Source organism: Silene latifolia, chromosome 9 (assembly GCF_048544455.1).
Source record: "Silene latifolia isolate original U9 population chromosome 9, ASM4854445v1, whole genome shotgun sequence".
NCBI classification, from domain to species: Eukaryota; Viridiplantae; Streptophyta; class Magnoliopsida; order Caryophyllales; family Caryophyllaceae; genus Silene; species Silene latifolia.
The window spans coordinates 98931187-98947965 of record NC_133534.1 but is presented as its reverse complement, the minus strand read 5'-3'; positions in this window follow the sequence as shown (position 1 = coordinate 98947965).

Genomic DNA, 16779 nt, shown 5'->3' with positions numbered 1-16779 from the left:
AAGAATTATTGATCTTCAGAAATCCCATCAAAACAGAGAAATCCTTGACCCCTTAATACTTCTGACAATATATACACCAACTCACAACCTAGGTAGCACGGACACTTCTCTTAATCAACCGTCCCGTGTCCAACATCGTGTCCGACACACACTCCTCGGGCACCTATAAAGTCGTGTCTAACTTTCTACATTTATTTTGGCACGTGTCCGACGTGTGTCCATGGTATTTGGGTCGTGTCCGACGCATGCCCATGACATTTGGACATCATTTGGGATGAATGATGTTCTTTAAACGAGAAATGAGCTTGTCGAAAGAGATTGATTAGAAGATGGGTTTGGATGGGAAATGAAAATGAGTTATAATCAAGGGCAAGTTTTAATTTCACTTATTTAAATTTAATATCAAATATTTTTATAAAAATAAAATCGAACATTTATAACTATAAAAAATATATTTTATTAAATTTAAATAACGTGTCTCGTGTCCTAAATTTCATGGGATGTCGTGTCACGTGTCCGTGTCGTCTCTGTGTCTGTGTCCGTGTCTGTGTCCGTTTTGGTGCTACCTAGCTCACAACACCAACCACCCTGAAAATCTATTAAATGTGGATTAGGATTAAGCATGTTTAAAATATAAATAGAGCGGTTGGTATCGTTGACAATGTGCCTCAATATGTCGCGAAGAACATTATACTAATATGGTCATTATTTACGCACTTATAACCCCTTAACTAACCTCATTTTTCATGTCAATCTAGTTAATTATCGTCATTTTCAAAGTCATTGATTCCTATTTGTTATTCCCTCTTTTTTACGGTCGTTTGTAGGAAAGAAGCTAATTGAAGCGGCATTAGCATGATTTTGGGCTTAAATGAAGGAAAATAGACTCATTTGATGATTGAAAAATAATAGGAAGCAAGGCACAAGAACCCTTATATCAATGGAATAATATTTAGGATGGTTTGGATGCTAGCCCCCACAAGTTGTTCGTCAACAATGGTGAGAAGGGAGCAATTACAAGGGAAACTCACTCGAGCCCAAATCAAGAAGTATTGCTTTGGATTTGAAACTATGATAGATAGTACGATATTGAAAAATTAAGTGGTCTAGGCTTTAAATTCACTCGATTCGGAGTCCGGAAGAGCAAATGACGCCCATTTTACGAACAAGGCTCAACTCATAGCTCTACCCGCTCGAGATGATTTCATCTCGCTCGAGATTGTAACACCCCCAATATCCGGCCAAAATAATTAAAGGTGTACCATCTCGGTTTCCCGAGGTAATGTTTCAAAACTCAATTCAAAGAACATTTTATAAATAATATGATTAATGAATTACAAAACCATAAAGAAACGAATGAATGAAATACAACTCGTGTATGACTATATCACCACCTAGTGGCTATGTACTCGACTCCAAAGTCCGTAGCGCGGCCCGAATCGCGATCACTTCAACATGTAAAACCTATACTCAACCTGCTCCCCATATGATCAGATATATCATATGGATCGACACAGGCCACTGCGGAAATAGGTGACAATTACACAGACTCACACACGTCAATTTCAATAAAAGACTTGACACAATATACAAAATGAAACACACCAATGATATGAATGAGACACCATTATCCAATCACCACTACGGTACCAGGACACACCCAGACGTACCCACTGTTGGAGTATGTGTCCTCAACAATAGTGCGATCACATGTTTAAATCTCAAATTAAGAATACGTAAGGGATGATTCATTTATATAGTCAACTGATCAACATTAATCAATAATGATCGGCTACCTAGAGTTTGACATTACTGTCGTTTGGCGGTGGTGATCAGTTGATCCTTTAAGGTCACACCTATAGAACAATTCCCTTAATAGAAAAGTTGATTAATTGTATGACGATACAAGTTAATCAATTCCTTAAAATTGAACAATTCATTTGCGAGAGAGAATATTTATATCTTATTGTAATTTGATTAAATAAGATTTATTTTAGTAATAAAATATTTTAATTATGATTTTGAAATTGAACAATCCCTTAATAGAGAGAATATTTATATCTAAATATTTTGGAATTTTAGGAATTTTTCAGAATATAAAAATTTATGATTTTGAAATTTTCGAATTTTTATGACTTATTGGGAATTATTTCTTTATTATTATGAATAAAAGTGTTTAAAGAGCAATAATAAAATATCAAGTTGAATTATTGTCAAATATTTGGTGAAGAATAAATTTTTAAGTCCTAAAAAGGTTGGGGTAATTAACTTGGACATAGATTTGATTTATGTAATATTTTGTGATTTTAATAAGTTATTGATCGCAATTATTCATAAAACCGGACTAAATATACGATATTAGCTTAAATAGGGCGATTTGGCACATCACATGGCATGTTTCATACATATATTAATGCTGCATTTTTATTATGATTGTCATATTTTAATTTATATATAATTTTGAATTATGTAATTTGTACTTAATATGGCCTTAGTTTTTCATTGATATTTCCCGAAATGAATGGGGATATCGATTCGGTTGTAATTAATGTGATCTCGTATCACTTTTATTTTTATTTTTGTTTTTCTTTCTATAATGTATAAAGTATAAAAGCTATGTAATTTATTTATCCCGGATATCCTTGAAGACGGTGCCATTCGAAAAGACGTTCCGATAAAGACGGTGTTGCCTTGAAGTGCGTGCCAAATGAAGTTCAAGGGACCAAAGGAGTTGGTTTCCGAATTTTTAAATAGTTTATTAGATTTGCTATTTTAGGAAGGCCATACTAGGATTTTATTGCTTTGCTTTGCATTTGTTTTATATGTTTGCATGCATAGCTAAATCGCCATAACTACATAATACGAATTGGGCAGCGGATTTTAGAACGATTTGGACAGTGCTGAGGACTGTTCGTACTAGGTACGCGCAGACCTGAAACTGATCAATTTAAAGAACCAAAGGTAAAAATTAACGGACTTTTTTTGGCGAACCGAACGTACTAGGTACGACCCGTTCTGGTTTTTGTGAATAAAGGATAGTGTTTTGAACAAGTAAGACCTATTACTTGATCAAAGTGAGTGAGATCAAGACCTATTGATCAACAACTCGAGAATTTTAATTAGAATCGCGTCCTAATCAAAACCAGTTTTGTTTCTAAGCAAGAAACGATTTTGTAAACACAAGTTTTTCTGAAATTTCTTAGATGTTTTATTCAAGTAAATGAAGGCATTATATAGACCCATTGAGCCGTGCAAAAAGGCTAGCAAAGTGAAGAGTTAGTCATTCACTCTTCACTTAATTACAATCATTAAAACTCATAGTTCAATGAACTTAGACAACCATAAATTAAGCTAACATTTTATTTGTAAAACATAATCTAAAAATGTAAAGCAAAAACGTCTTGTGGACCGTCCTCCTTGGAATGCGTGCTTCTCCCATCAGCCCCTTTATTCCACATTTAGCAAATTAACAAAGGAAAGATAATTGTAGTTCCTAGGCTGAAAATTACGAGCCAACATCAGACCTTCACCTTGAGTGTTCACAACTAACTCGTCCAGCTCATTACCCAACTCCGAGTCATTAGCTTGATCATTAGCTTGGTTCGCATCATCTCCTCCCCCTTGAAAAGGAATTGACCTCAATTCAGCTAGGCCATCGTCATCTAAGTATGGAGAGATATCACCAACATTAAAAGTGGCGTGAACACCATAATCACCGGGAAGTTCAACCTTATAAGCATTGTTGTTGACTCGACCCACAATCTTGTAAGGACCTTCCGCTCTAGGCATGAGTTTATTCTTTCGTTTGCTTGGAAATCGCTCCTTTCTCAAATGCACCCAAACCAAGTCTCCAACCTCGAACACCCTTAGCTTCTTATTCTTGCTTGACTTGCGTTTATAGGCTGCATTCACGGCCTCAATTCTGGCCCGGACTTGCTCATGGAGCCTTAACATTGCTTTCAACTTGGACTCGGCATCTTTATGCACCAACTCATCTTTAGACAACGGAATTAAATCCAAAGGAAGATAAGGATTAATACCGTATACAATTTCAAACGGCGAATAACCCGTAGCATGAGTAGGCGACCTGTTATAAGCAAATTCGGCATGAGAAAGCTTGAGATCCCAATCCTTTTGTGTCTTGCTCACAAGCCCACGCAACAAGGTACCCAAAGTTCGATTTGTAACTTCGGTTTGCCCATCCGTTTGAGGATGGTGAGAGGTACTAAACAGCAACTTGGTACCCACTTTCCTTCATAATGTATTCCAAAAATAGCTCAAGAATTTAGAATCCCAATCTGACACAATAGTCTTTGGAATGCCATGTAACCTCACAATTTCCCGATAGTATAAATCAACCACATTAGAAGCATCATCGGTTTTATGGCAAGCAACAAAATGAGCCATCTTGGAAAAATGATCAACCACCACCATGATAGCATCCTTACCACGTTGAGTGCGTGGCAAAGCAACAATGAAATCCATTGAAACATCATCCCAAGGTCTGACCGGAATTGGTAAAGGAGTATACTCGCCCGGTTTGAACTTGCTCTTCGACACTTGACAAGTAACACACTTACCCACGACATTGTGAACATCCTTTTGCAATCGTGGCCACAAGAAATATTCTTGCAAAATCTCCACGGTCTTTGCCACCCCGAAATTGCCAGCTAACCCTCCACCGTGAGCCTCACTTACAAGTAGTTCCCGGATAGGATGCTTAGGAACACAAAGTCGATTTCCCTTAAAAAGGAAACCATCTTGAATCAAATACTCTCCCTTAGCTCCTGATTTGCACTCAAGATATATTGTACCAAAGTCTCCATCTTCAACATAGTAATCCTTCAAAGTTTCAAAGCCCAAAAGTCGAACATCAAGTATGGACAGCAATGTATAACGACGTGATAAAGCATCGGCGACAACATTACTCTTCCCATCTTTATATTTGGATGAAAAGTGAAATGATTGTAAGAACTCAACCCATTTTGCATGCCTATGATTCAACTTCTGCGGCCCATTAATATACTTCAAGGATTCATGATCGGAGTGCAATATAAAATGGTTAGGACGGAGATAGTGACTCCAATGATCAAGAGCCCGGACAATAGCATAAAATTCCTTATCATAAGTGCAATAATTCAATCGAGCTCCTCCCAATTTCTCTGAAAAATAGGCTATAGGTCTTTTCCCTTGAATCAAAACAGCACCTATACCTACGCAACTAGCATCGCACTCAACCTCGAATGGTTGAGAAAAATCTGGTAACGCCAAGATAGGAGCGGTACACAACCGTTCCTTAATCAATTCAAAGGCCTGTTTAGCTGCCACGCCCCATTCAAACCCACCCTTCTTTAAACACTCCGTAATAGGGCTGGTTATGGTGCTTAAAGTACGAATGAATCGTCGATAAAAGGAAGCAAGCCCATGAAAAGATCGTACCTCACTAACTGTTTTAGGCTCCGGCCATGATCGAATTGCTTCAATTTTTGATTGATCAACCGAGACACCATCCTTGGACACTACGTATCCCAAGAACACCACGGTCTCCACAAGAAAAGAGCACTTCTCTCGCTTCCCATAAAGTTTCTGATTTCGCAAGGTTTCGAACACTTGTCTCAAATGTTCAAAATGCTCATCAATACTCCTGCTATATACCAAAATATCGTCAAGATAAACCACAACAAATCTGCCCAAGAAGGATTTAAGTACCTCATTCATCAATCTCATGAAGGTACTCGGAGCATTAGTAAGAACGAATGGCATGACGGTCCATTCATACAAGCCATGCTTCGTTTTAAAGGCCGTCTTCCATTCATCACCCTCACGCATCCGAATCTGATGGTAACCACTTCTAAGGTCGATTTTTGAGAAGACAACCAAACCATGAAGTTCGTCAAGCATATCATCAAGTCTCGGTATTGGAAAACGATATTTGATGGTTATGTTGTTTACAGCCCGGCTATCAACACACATACTCCACGAACCATCTTTCTTTGGTACGAGTAACACCGGAACAGCACAAGGACTCATACTCTCACGCACATAGCCCCTCTCCATCAATTCATCAATTTGCCTTTAGAGTTCTTCTGTTTCTTCCGGATTACATCGATAAGCAGCCTTGTTTGGAAGAGTTGAGCCCGGAATAAGGTCAATTTGATGTTCAATTCCTCGAATAGGAGGCAAACCAGCGGGTAATTCATCGGGAAACACATCCCCAAAATCTTCAAGCAAATCGTCAATTGGTTTGTGTTCCTGCAAAACAGCATTAGCACTCGAATTTTCTTTAGCAACAAGCAAATAAACTTGCTCTCCATGATAAATGGCACGCTCCACATCCCGTTCTCCAATCAACATAGCAGCATGGGCCTTTGCTTTCGGTTTTGAACCTAAAGCACGGACAGCTTGTGGTGACATGGGTTTAAGCACAATTCGTTTCCCTTTGTCCTTTAACTCATACTCGTTACTCCTCCCTCTATGCAACACATCCCGGTCATATTGCCATGGTCGTCCCAACAAAATATGACAAGCATCCATGGGAATAACGTCACACAACACCTTATCGACATAGGAACCCATAACCAAACCAACCCGGGCCTGTTTTGTCACCTTAACGCTACTACCATCATCTAGCCAATGTAACGCATATGGGTGTGGATGTTTAGTAGTCACAAGACCCAATTTTGACACCATTTCAGTAGAGGCCGCGTTGGTACAACTACCCCCATCGATAATTAGACTACACCACTTATCATTTACCCGACACTTGGTATGAAACAATTGGTTTCTTTGTTCCGAATCAGTAGGTATAGTCTTTACTTGCAAGGTTCGCAAAACCAGATTAGTGTCGTAAATTGGTGCCTCATAGTCCTCTACTAACTCGTCCTCTTCCTCCCCTTCATTGAAACTAAACAGTTCGCCCAATTGTTCTTCCTCGGCCAACAACTCATCCCTACACTCTAACGCCTCTCTCAAAGTCACGACTCTTTTGTTTGGACACGTACTTTGATAATGACTGAAACCTTGACATTTGAAACAACGGACTTTGGACAGATTAGTCTCCTTGGCCGTGGTCCTAGGGGTAGCATTTGAAGATGACGTGGCTTTGCTAGGACTCACAAACGAACTACTAGGTGTTTCGGTTTTGGGGTTTGTTTCAGTTTTGGTCCATGATTTGTTCTTTCCCGAATCTGAACTCGACCTTCCCCCATATTTAGACTTCCCTTGTGACTCCACTTTCAAACAAAGACCACAAAGAGTATCAAAATCAGAGTATGGGTATAACTCAACGGAACTAGCAATATTGTAATTCAATCCACACAAAAATCTCGACATTTTCTGTTCTTCTACTTCCTCTAATTCACCCATCAAGCACAAGTTTTCAAATTCATCAATATATTCACTAACACTTAATTTTCCTTGTCTCAAATCAGCAATCTTACGATCTGTAGCTAATCTATGGGTCGTTGGCACATACCTTTTACGAAGTTTACGTTTCAGAGACTCCCAAGATTCTATCTTTTCCTTCCCCGCGCGCACCCTCTTGGCCTTCAACCCTTCAAACCAAAGAGATGCTCCTTTGCTTAATTTCAGAATTGCATACTTGCACCTTTTCTCATCATCCAATTCCTTGAAATCAAACATACGATCTATCTTCCGTTCCCATTCCAAATAGGCCTCGGGATCAGCCCCTCCAACGAACTCAGGTAGTTCGTTAACCTTGAACGGTTCAGCCACCCTCTCAAAACGCCTTGGTTGCCACCTATCATCCCTTTCTTGCACGTTTCTCAAGGCATCACGGAGTTGCTGCAAAAAGTTAGGGTTATCAAAATCCATAGATAAATAAGGATCAAGAGCCGAAGCTCTGATACCACAAATGATACAAATTGAGCAGCGGATGTTAGAATGATTTGGACAGTGCTGAGGACTGTTCGTACTAGGTACGCGCAGACCTGAAACTGATTAATTTAAAGAACCAAAGGTAAAAATTAACGGACTGTTTTTAGCGAACCAAACGTACTAGGTACGACCCATTCTGGTTTTTGTGAATAAAGGATAGTGTTTTGAACAAGTAAGACCTATTACTTGATCAAAGTGAGTGAGATCAAGACCAATTGATCAACAACTCGGGAATTTTAATTAGAATCGCGTCCAAATCAAAACCAGTTTTGTTTCTAAGCAAGAAACGATTTTGTAAACACAAGTTTTTCTGAAATTTCTTAGATGTTTTATTCAAGCAAATGAAGGCATTATATAGCCCCATTGAGCCGTGCAAAACGGCTAGCAAAGTGAAGAGTTAGTCATTCACTCTTCACTTAATTACAATCATTAAAACTCCTGTTCAATGAACTTAGACAACCATAAATTAAGCTAACATTTTATTTGTAAAACATAATCTGAAAATGTAAAGCAAAAACGTCTTGTGGACCGTCCTCCTTGGAATGCGTGCTTCTCCCATCAGCCCCTATATTCCACATTTAGCAAATTAACAAAGGAAAGATAATTGTAGTTCCTAGGCTGAAAATTACGAGCCAAAATCAGACCTTCACCTTGAGTGTTCACAACTAACTCGTCCAGCTTATTACCCAACTCCGAGTCATTAGCTTGATCATTAGCTTGGTTCGCATCACTACACATGCATATCATTTTATCGAGTCATCGACCGTGTCAATTATAATTATCGTAGTTCACCGCTTTTTTTTTTTTTTTTTTTTTTGTGAAATGTGAGTATGTATTTTTATATATCACAAAGGACTTTCCCCAATTACAGCTGACTCTAAAAGCAAATAAGATAACAACAAAACAAAGCTACATCAAAACTGACAATCAAAAGAAACCCAAACGACTTCTGATCTCCAGCTCCGTCATATCCTTCCTTATCACACACTTGCTTCGGATTTGCGTCTGAATCATCGTCTTCAGCCCAGCAACAATTTTTTCCGGCCTCATCACGCTCAGCTCAATTCGAGCTCGATTTCTTTGTGCCCATATCACTTATCTGTAAGCTGTGATAATCATTGCTAAGATTTTCCATTTCATATTGTTTCGATTAGCACTCAAAAGACCATTAATGGTAGGAATCGGATGACCTATCCAATCTTCCACACATTTCTGAACTTTACAACTGAATTCACATTCATTGAACAAATGTTCAATTGTTTCAGAGTGTGATTCACAAAGGATGCATCTGTCATCTTGACAGAACCCATAGGCATGCAATTTTACTTTAGTATTGATACCTTCCTGCATGATTAGCCATGTAATAAATGAGTGTTTAGGAACATTCCATTCATTCCAAACTATTGTCGCCCAATTTTGTCTAGGACATGGTCCCATCAACTATTCATATCCATTACTGATTGTATACCCTTTCGGATGAGGAGTCCAACAATTGTCAGTGAACCCAAGTTTCAGTTTCTCCTTCACCTTGCAAATACTCTTCCAAGTCCAAGTAGAGTCAGTTGAAGGTGTGTATTCATGCCAGTCACCCCCCTTAAGATATATGTTGTTAACCCATTAGATCCAAAGTCTATCAGACTTCGTATAAATCCAATTAACCAATTTTCCTACAGAAGCAATATTCCAGATTCCTGCATTCTTAATTCCCAGTCCACCTGCATCTTTAGCCAAAGTGACTCTGTCCCATCCCACCATTGGGACTCTGTGATACTCAGCACTACTATCCCATAGGAAGTTCCTGCATATGGCCTCAACCTTCTTAATGACAGCCTTTGGAATGACAAACATGGCAGCCCAGTAATTATACAAAGTATTAAGCACAGAGTTGATAAGGATAACCCTACCAGCATATGAGAGTTTTTTTGCCCCAATACTTCTAATTCTTGTCACCATTTTTTCTACAAGGCTACTACATTCTTTTTTAGAAATCTTGCCAGGCTGAATGGGAACTCCCAGATATCTAAATGGCATTTGTCCTTCCTGGAACCCTGTGACTGAAAGAATATCATGTTTAAGTTCCTCCTTCATGCCATTAAAGAAGATTTCTGACTTGGTATTGTTCATTTGTAGGCCTGAAGCATTAGAGAATGAGATGAAGGCTTTCATCAGGAGCAGAATTGAGGGAGCATCTCCTTTGCAGAACATCAATAAGTCATCAGCAAACATGAGGTGAGTAAGCTTAATAGTTTTGCATAATGGATGATAGAGAAAAGGCCATCTAGTAGTAGCAAAGGCAATAAGCCTTGTCAGGTAGTCCATACAGATAGTAAATATAAGAGGAGACACTGGATCTCCCTGTCTTAGCCCTCTCTTACCCTGGAAGTACCCAAAATTATTGCCATTTAGAACCAAAGTATAGGAAGTAGTGGTTATGCATGCCATCAGGAGCTCAACAAACTTGATAGGAAACCTCAAACCAATCAACAATTGTTCCACAAAATCCCATTCAACAGTATCATAAGCCTTTTGCAAGTCAATCTTAAATAAACATCTAGAAGAAACACCTTTTCTGGAATATTGGTGCACAATGTCTTGACAGATCAGCACATTCTCAATTATAGATCTCCCTTGTACAAAAGCACCTTGACTTTCATGAATAATGTCAGGTAAGACTAGTGCTAGCCTATTGCATATAAGTTTGGAGATAATCGTGTAAAGCACATTACAACAAGCAATAGGTCTGAATTGCTTAACTGATTTTGGTCTCTCACATTTTGGGATCAGGCTTATATTAGTGGCATTCAATTGAGTCAACAACAGACCAGTAGAAAAGAATTCCTGCACGGCCTTAACAATATCATTCCCAATCAATTCCCAAGAGTCCCTATAAAAACCACTTGTGTAACCATCTGGGCCTGGAGCTTTATCAACAGGAATAGAGAAAACAACCTGTTTCACCTCCTCAAAAAGCACAGGCTTATTTAGGATAGCAACGTGCTCATCTATGCAGTGCTTACCAAACCCCAGTACAGCATGTCTCACATTATCAGTATCTCTTCTACTGCCTAAAAGCCCAGTATAATACTCCAGGAATGCTGACTGAATGCTAAGAGTTGTGTTGCATTATTTCCCTTGTGCATCTTCAATTTGAATGATAGTATTTCTCATACATCTTTTTCTGATAATGCCATGAAAATAGGCTGTGTTGGCATCTCCCTCCTCTAGCCACTTAGACTTAGCTTTTTGCTGTAGAAAACTATCTCTAGCTTGAGTCAGTTCTCTGAGTTTCCCCATAGCTTCCTTCTCTTGAGTAATAGCAGCTTGGTTCATAGGGTCATCAATAAGTTGAGCTTGTATAGCTGCCAACACCTGCTGTGCTTCTCCAGTTTGGATTTCAATATCAGAATAGCACTCTTTATTAAGCTCCTTTAAGACAGCCTTTAATCCTTTGAGCTTATTGACAATACAGAACATTTTGGTACCATTAATTTGCCTATCCCATACATCCTTAACCCTAGCCAGAAACTCTGTTGCCTGTCCCCACATATTGAAGTACTTGAAGCTTTTATTGGTGATGACAGCTAGATTCTTGTTTGACACAACACAAGGGTTATGGTCAAACAGCCCTTCAGGGTGAAAATGTCCAATCATTTCTGAAAAAATATCCACCCAAGCACCATTAACTAAAAATCTATCCAACCTACTGTACTTCCTGTGCTCAGCATCCTGCTTGTTTGTCCAAGTAAAGAAGGCACCAGTGGCCTGAATATCGATCATCCCACAAGTAGTCACACAATCCAGAAAATCTTCTATATCAGCATCCCTAGTCTGCCCTCCTAGCCTCTCATCAGGATGTAAAACAGTATTAAAATCCCCAGCTAAAGCCTAAGGGCCACTGCATATCTGGGCAAAATCTTTCAAACATCTCCACAAATCTAGTCTGTCTTTGCCATCATTGAATGCATAAACCAGAGTATAGAAGAAGCTCTTCCCTGTTACTATAACTGTAATTTTTGCATGAATAAACTGAGGGTTGTAGCTCTGAATTTGCACATCAAACAATTGGGGTTGCCACAACATCCACACCCTACCACCTTTATGAGTATGGCTATTGGTGGTCACACACCAGCCATCGAACAGATTAAGGGTTAAGTTACTCACATTTCCACCACTTATTTTAGTCTCAAGCAAACCAAATAAACCTATTCTTTGATTATTCATAAAAATTTTAACTACTTTCTGTTTATTTACACTATTGAAACCTCTTACATTCCAAAAGCCAATGTTATTCATGAGAAACAGATTGGATAGGAGGGTCACCAGTTTGCATTGCACTTCTCTGTTGCTTTTCAATTTCATCCAAATCAATTGTTTCCTCAATATCACTCTCATCCTGCTCCTCAGGTGGCTTATGTGTAGGACCAGGTGTAATGGGACTTGGCAATGCAGGAAACTCAGTCACAGACAATGTTGATTGGACCTTGGGAACTGGTCTCCATTCTTTCCTTACAACAGGTTTGGTATTTTTCTTTTGTTGAGACTTCCTACAATCTTTAGTATCATGTCCGAGACCTTTGCATTTCAAACATACACTGGGTTTCCAATCATACTCTACCTTAACCTGCACCAGACAGCCATTCTTATCTTTGAACTGAACAGTAGTGGGGAATTTGTGCCCTACTTGGAGTTCACCACTTTAGTTCACTTAAAACGTGATAGATTATAAATTGACAAGACCTCTCACTAAATTATAATTGAGAATTAGCCTTACCAAATAGTAGAACCATGAATCCCAATTTCATAAGGAAGTAGGCTCGGCTCACCGGGGTGCTAAACTTGTTACGTTGGGTAAGTGGGTAGTAAATTGTTATTACATCGAAATTTGAATTAAGCTCAACGGAAATATTCGCGACCATAGCCGCGTGTGTTCCGGGCTTAAGATAATTATTAATGTAATTTTATCGACCGAGAGTTCTAGAAGTAGAATCGATTAAAGAGTTAATCCACCGAGTTATATTGATTAGGGATGAATCGGCTCACCGTGCCCGAGTTAATATGAATTTGGATATCGGAATCATTTATAGTAGTTGGATAGAGGTCACTATATAAATCCTAAAAAACTTGTTTATAATGTTTACAAGAATTATTAAAAATGATGAATGTTTATTAATTCCTTCACTTCCTATTTTGTAGTCAAAAATTATTTCTCAATCGCAATGACAACTCCAAATTCATCCGCAAACACTAGATCAAACACTCTCACCAATGTTTCTTAGCTCCGATCCTTCATGGATCGATGTAAATTAGAAAAGAATGGGTCCAATTTTGCCGATTGGGACGCACAACTTCGTTTGGCCGAGGAGGGTGACGACAAGCTTCGTTACCTTACCGAGGCCTCTCCCGTCGCACCTTCCGCAAGGTCTACCCCCGCCGCTAGGCAAGCCTATGAGACTTACCAATAGGAGTCGGCCGCGATCAAAAATGTGTTGATCTTCTCTATGGAGGCCGAACTCCAAAGGAGTGCTATAAAGATTAGCACCGCATATGAGATCTATACGAAGCTTGTGACCATGTTTTCACAAGCTCCGAGGATCATTCAATATGAAGCGGCATCCGCATTCTTCGATCTCAACATCAAAGAGGGCCAAAAACTTAGCCCTTATGTGCTCAAGTTAATGGAGCATGTTGAGACTCTAAAGATGCAAAAGGTAGAAATTCCCGAAGAACTCATCATTGACCGAATGCTTCATTCCTTGAACAAGGTTAAGGCATATGTTCAATTCAGGGTGAATTTTAATATGAAAAACTTGAAAGTTTCTCTTGATGAATTACACAAAATGCTTGTGCAAGCCGAGAGGGACATGGGGCTAAGTGTTAACACCACCAAGGATTTGTTCAACATTAACCATAAGAGCAAAGGGAATTTTAAGAAAGGTGCCAATAAGGGAAAGAAGTAAACTCCCTACAAGAACAAAGGAAAGGCTTTCAAAGCTAGATCCTCTAAGCCGAAGAAGGGCGCCCCGTCCGGGGACAAATGCCACTATTGTAATGGTGTTGGGCTTTGGAAAAGGAATTGTCCAAAGTACCTTGGCGATAACAACGCTGGAAAGGTTATTCCAGTAGGTAAATAATTATCCCTATCTTTTATGTTTCAATCTCAACTTTAGTATTTTGATACAAGTTCTGATGATTACCCTTTTTATTGTACTTAGGGCATCCAAGCAAGGACAAAGGCAAAGAAAACCAAGCCTAGAAAATCTTGAGGGAAGCTATATGTTGCCGCCCATGGTGCTAGATCTATGGAAGCTAGGCCTTACTTTGTCTTTATTTTCATGTTGTATTTTGAATTTTAGAACTATTTTGATTTCCTCGTTCGACTTGGAAATTTGTTTGTTTCCTTTAAACAATGGTTGTATTTTGGATATTGGTGACTTGTTTGCAACCCAAGTCACTCACTTTATCACATCGTTTGTTCTAAAATTTGTCATCATACACTACTTGCATCCACAAACAAAAGATTATCAACTTAAATTGATTAAATAGACAATTATAATGATTGAGTCATTATATGTCCATATGCTATGAATTCGATTCTCCTTATGCCATTGTTACTAAAAGTAACAACTTACTTATGTAAGATCAATTATAAAGTTATGTTGAGCTATTGAACTCACATATTAGGGAACTAAAATGTATTTACAATATGTCTCAAATGGGTCACTAAAAGTTATCATGTGTAATATTTTCCTCCTTTACTATCATAAGTACAAAGTTGTTTGTGGCTCATAAAGCTATCTTTGAAGAAAATACATGTATTTTTCTAAAGATAGAGTGGGAGTGAATTTAGCCACAAACCTTGACTATGGATCTACGTGAGGAGACCAAAAGAAGATGTTCTTAGGTTAGACTCTTGACGTGAGGAGACCAAAAGAAAGCATTCTTAAGATAACTTGAGACTTACGAAAAGACAAAAGAATATGTTCTTGGAAAATAAGATTTTGATGTATGAAGTGGATATACCTAGAGGTTTTAAAATTCGACATTTTACTTGCCTTATGAAACTAATATGGTATCTATGCAAGTAAATGGATTTATTTATAAATAGAACTTTATGATCAGGAGTTGTATAGATAGGCATGTTGATGTCTACAAAAGCTATGTTAATTGGTAACTATGCTAAAATCATTGCTATACCTCATTGTGAAAATGAATAAGTTAGATATTAAAACTTCTTTCTAAATGGGTATTTAGAAAGGGATATGTGAATGATATATTTGTATGTTTTTAAATAATACTTAGAAAAGCAATGATTATTCCAATTCATGTAATGTTTCGAATGAGTTGTCAAAAACGAAACATGTGGAATTGAGTGGGAGTCAGTGATAGTCATGTTTAGACATGAAGTTTAGTGGGAGCAATCATCCTTCATGAATTGCATAACATATATATATTACTCATTGGGAATGACAAGCAAATACTGTCTTTCATAAAGAAGTATTTAGGTTTTAAATTCTGGATGATATTGGACATTATGTGAATCTATTAAAACATGGGATGTTGGATTGGCACTTAGATGGGTATCTTATGTTGATAATGATCCTTCACCTTAATGATATCAACAAGTTAAGTAGGTTATTCATATCGATGAATATAGAATTACCATGATAGAGTCATGGTTATTTGTTGCACCTAAGAACTAATGTCTACATGAAATCGATTATTAATGTTTCCGCCATTGGTATTGATACGTGAATATTCTATACACTTTATTCGCAGTTTTGGCACGTATTTCTATGCGTATTTTTTAGCTTAAAGCTACTATTTCTCACGAAACGGTTTACTTTGGAATTTCTATGATTTATTGTAGGAATGAGTGGAACTGAGCTAAATCAAGCTTAAATCGTCCTCCGGAGGCAACTTTATGGAAACTGGGAAGATGGGAGTTCGGACTTGTCACCTTGGGATGCGTGCTAGAAGTTGAGAGCTGCTACAGCATATCTGGTCTATCGACCAGATACCCCAGCCTATCGACTGTGGAGTTCAGTGGGGAAAGAAGTGGTGTGTACTGTACTGGCTGGTCGATCGACCGTGCCACTTGGTCGATCGACCAGATTGCGAAGCTGTGGGTCTTTTATGCATTTGTCTTTTGAAAGCCCGTTTGTAATTTACCAAATTTCGATAACGTTTATCAGTTGAGGCAACAATAATTTAGGTTATGCTTTTTATTATTCAACAACTGAATTTTGAGATCTAGTGTTGGAGACACGGAGTGGAGGCACGGATTCGAATTAATTGTTTGTTCATCAATTTCCTTAGTAAGCTTTAATTTAATTTCAATCTTCCTTTATTCTTGTCTTTTTAATTCTTGTTGTTACCAATTTATTTTCAAGTAATTTAGTTTTAATCCTCTATTTTAATTTCAATTCAATCATGTCAATTTCATCCTATGTCTTTAATTTTGCAATTGTTATAGTCTTAATTATGCATAGCTAATTATCTTGATTGGGAACTAGGTGAGCCATGGCATAAATTAGGGTCGAATTCATTAGTGTGATTTCTTCCGTATCGATCTTATTTTCTTTTGATAAACCCGTCTTGCTAGATTGAAAGATTAGTAGGTTAGGTTTTCATTAGTTTTGGAATTTCCTTTGAGCGAAAGCTTTGAGAAATTATAGGGAATTAGAAGACCGTAAGGTTAAATTTGAGCATTGATCGAAAGGCTTGCTCATATTTCCTGAGACCGTATTACAGGACTTCTGCTACCTTTTTTACCTGACCTTAGCCATGGTGAACCAAAGTTCCTGATCTCCCTTTTATCTTATTTGAGAAATTTCTTATTTTGCCAATTAGCCTCTAGAATCAAACAAATTCAAAACCCCCATT